Below are 3,683 nucleotides of genomic sequence, written 5' to 3'. Positions count from 1 at the left end.
GGGGGGGGGGGGGGAATCTCTGGAAAAATCTGTCTGGTCTCTGTCTGGTCTCCAGGATCTGACCCCTTTGTCCTGCATAAGTTTCTCTGCTCACATTTCCTGACTCATTCCAGCAGATATAGTCACCTTGATTTTGATTTGTGTTTTTTAGAATTGCAATACAGTTGTTAAGGGGTAATGTTATTGGAATTGTTCTGATTGTGTTTATAAAAAGAAATGTAGGCTATCAATCATTCCATCAAGGTTCACGGTTCTTTATTGTCAAACTAAAATAGCTACAGAGTAATTATGTGGGTGAAAATCTTAGGTCACAGGCTTCTCCAACAATGCGACACAATAATACAGATAAGCAGACAATATTAAAGCAATATTAAAGTATATTATATTAAAAGTAATACAGAAGAAAAACAGTTCTAAAAAAAATGAGAAAAAAAAGCGGAATAGTGCAATACGAGTCTATATACAAGTTATTGGAATGACATATTAGATAATAGATACATAATTACTAAGTAGCAGATTAATGTTGTGAAATTGCATCAGCTCTGAAACTAAGCACTTACTATAGCTAATCATTACTTATATCCCTTGAAGAGGCACAATTAAGCCTGTTTGGGTTCGCTCTGTCCTGTAGCGTGCTAGATAGGTTTTGGTGTATGTAAATGGTATGCAAAGAATAAAATCCCAAAGTTTCCTCCAGAGCGAGTTTCTCTCCCATGTAAGGCCTAGACTCAAGGAATGGAATAAACTCCCATGGCATTGGCGACGGATACGCAAAGAGGTTGAACCCCACTAAATGATTTTCTGTGGCACCACCAGCAGAGTGGGTCTTATGGTGAAATATCAAACCATCTATTCATTTAATTTTCTATAAATTTGGAATAAACTCCCATAACATCGGCGACGGATACGCGAAGAGGTTGAACCCCACTTAATGGTTTTCTGTGGCACCACCAGCGGGTCTTATCTGGTGAAATATCTCACCATCTATTCATTTAATTTGCATAACATATCAAAAGCTACCCTAATAACTTATGATGACCTCTTGACCTTTCCTCTGGCACGGTCATGACGTTTACATTTTGAATTTAAATGAAATCGTTTGAGATGGATTGCTTTGAAATGTGTTTTGGTGATATTGGACCCTTTAGCTTTTTGATCTACTGCCATGTGTCAAATACTTGTATCCCAAATCATTCTCAACTGACATTGCTCAGTAAAAAGTTATATTTTCTATCCTTTTTTTAACATTTCCATTTGGACTCTATGTCAGAGAGTAGCAGTGAGTACATATGCTTTCTGTCAGCACCACTTGACCTTTTCTTTCCTTCAGATTTTCCTATCGACCTGCAGGAATTTTCCGAAAAGGTTTAATCCCCAGGGCAGTAACTCCTCCGTCAAACATACTGCACCCTCTCAAACATCTCTCATTATGTTTGCACTGCTCCACCAGATTGATGGATGCCTTTTATCATTTCTCTCTTCTTTGATGTGCGCTGATAGAAATATATTAACTACATGATAGAACTGACATGCATGTGTCCACTTCTATATGTACATTTCTGATCCTACAAGTACAAGGCCTCACTTATGATTTAAAAACTAAAACAAGCTAGTGACACGTGAATAATGCACGCTCTTAATTCTCATAATATCAAAAGTGATACAGAAATGTAAACAAATAAGTATTAAAGAAGCACTTCATGTTAACGGACATTCGTATTTCTTCAGGAGAGTTAAAAAGCAAAGCGGTGAAACTCAAAGACAGAGAACAAGATGTGACCTGGAGTTTTTAAGTGAATCTGAGTGTTGTTGACCTTCTTTATGTCAAAGGCCCCCAGTGCCTCTTTGAGGGAGCCCTCTGTGCATTTAAGACCCAAAGTCACACAGTCTGACCGGCCTCTGCTGAGCCTGCATGTGGAAGTGTAGTGAAAACCTTTGAAGAGTGGACTTCAGAGAGCTGAATCTATGAAATCACGTGACACACGCAACACTCACAGCCCGTTTCTCATGAAGAGATATTGCAAGTCCTTTCTTCTTGCAGCGGTCTGACTGTACAACCACCACAGACCCTGGTAGACCACCAGATACTCCACGCTATCATGCAATAACCCTGCAATGTGCAATATACTGTACAGTCTTTGTTTTTATTGGCTGCTACTGTACTCCCCTACCTCAGACTGTTATCATGGTTGAAGAAAGAATCACTGTTATGTTCAATATGCACTTTTTTACATGTGCTTGCGTCTATGTTTTTTTATAAATGAATCTACTAAATGTATTTTGGCCTGTGTATCTGTAGCGTCCCATGTGTCCCTGTAACAACATTTCCTTGCTGTGGGACTAATAAAGGATGACTAATTATCCTCTTATTTTTGTCCAAAAGATATTAGTATAGATTACATGTCTTCATCAATTTCAGCTAAATCTTCAACTCATCTGTACTGTTTTATATTTTTGCTGGGATATGCATCACATCAGTTAAGAAATTGATGAAATGCTTTGAGTCTCAGCCTAAAAGAAGAACACAAGTTATGTTTTTCTGACAGATTTACATTTTCATAGATTCAGATAATTGCTATTCTCCATCCATCCACCAGATGCCCTCTTACTCTCCCTCCTGCTCACCTGCTCACCTGTTTCCACTTCCCCTCATCAGCCATTCAGTATATAAACAGGCAGTTTTCTTTCACTTCCTGATTGTCAATGTGGCTTTGTGCTTTCCAGCCACCTTAACCCTGACTTCTGGAGCCTGTAGCTGCCATCAGATGAAATCCACATCGGCCTCAGCTAGCTAATGAAGCCATGCTATACAAGAACCCTGGGTTCTTTTAAACTAAGGTTAAAAACCTTTCTTTTAAATGCAGCCTATCCTGAGATCCTTTAACCGTGCCTTATCATTGCACTTTTAGTTGCAGCCAGTAATTTATCGCTTTTATTAAAGGTGGGGTAGGTAATTCACTTCAAAAACACTTTTTGTTATATTCCATGGAATGCTCTTAACATCCCGATAGCAATGAATATCTTAAATGCTTTGACAATAAATCCATAAAAAAACGTCATCTGTGGAAGCCGTAGTACTGTAAAAAGCACGACCAATTATTTTAGCCAAATAATTGGATGGCCTACCTGCCTGTCAGCCTTCCATCTGTCCACAAACTTATCTCGTACCCTCATTGGTCATGTGCGCGTTCGTGAGTGTTGGAGGAGGGGCTCTGTAAGGAAGTCTGAAGGAAGGGTCAGACTTTTTTCGGCCGCGTAGCTTCAAATTCTATCAATCAATCAATCAATCAATCAATCAATCAATCAATCAATGTTTATTTCTATAGCCCAATATCACAAATGTTACATTTGTCTCAGTGGACTTCACAGTTTGTACAGAATATCAGTATGACAATACGACACCCTCTGTCCTTAGACCCTCACATCGTACAAGGAAACACTTCCGGAGAAACCCCACAGTTTAAAGGGAAAAATGGGAGAAACCTCAGGGAGAGCAACAGAGGAGGGATCCCTCTCCCAGGACGGACAGACGTGCAATAGATGCCGTGTGTACAGTAAATTGAAAAGATAATACATTTGCAACATAGTTAGTCCAAATGTTTGGAAATGCATGTGTGCACAATAGGAAGATGAATCCACGAGGATATCCATCCAGGACTTATGATCCAGGACCACAGTTGAGA

The sequence above is a fragment of the Notothenia coriiceps genome, unplaced genomic scaffold (genome assembly GCF_000735185.1).
Source record: "Notothenia coriiceps isolate Sejong01 unplaced genomic scaffold, NC01 NC01_scaffold00015782, whole genome shotgun sequence".
NCBI lineage: Eukaryota > Metazoa > Chordata > Actinopteri > Perciformes > Nototheniidae > Notothenia > Notothenia coriiceps.
Note: the sequence above shows the minus strand (reverse complement) of the source record.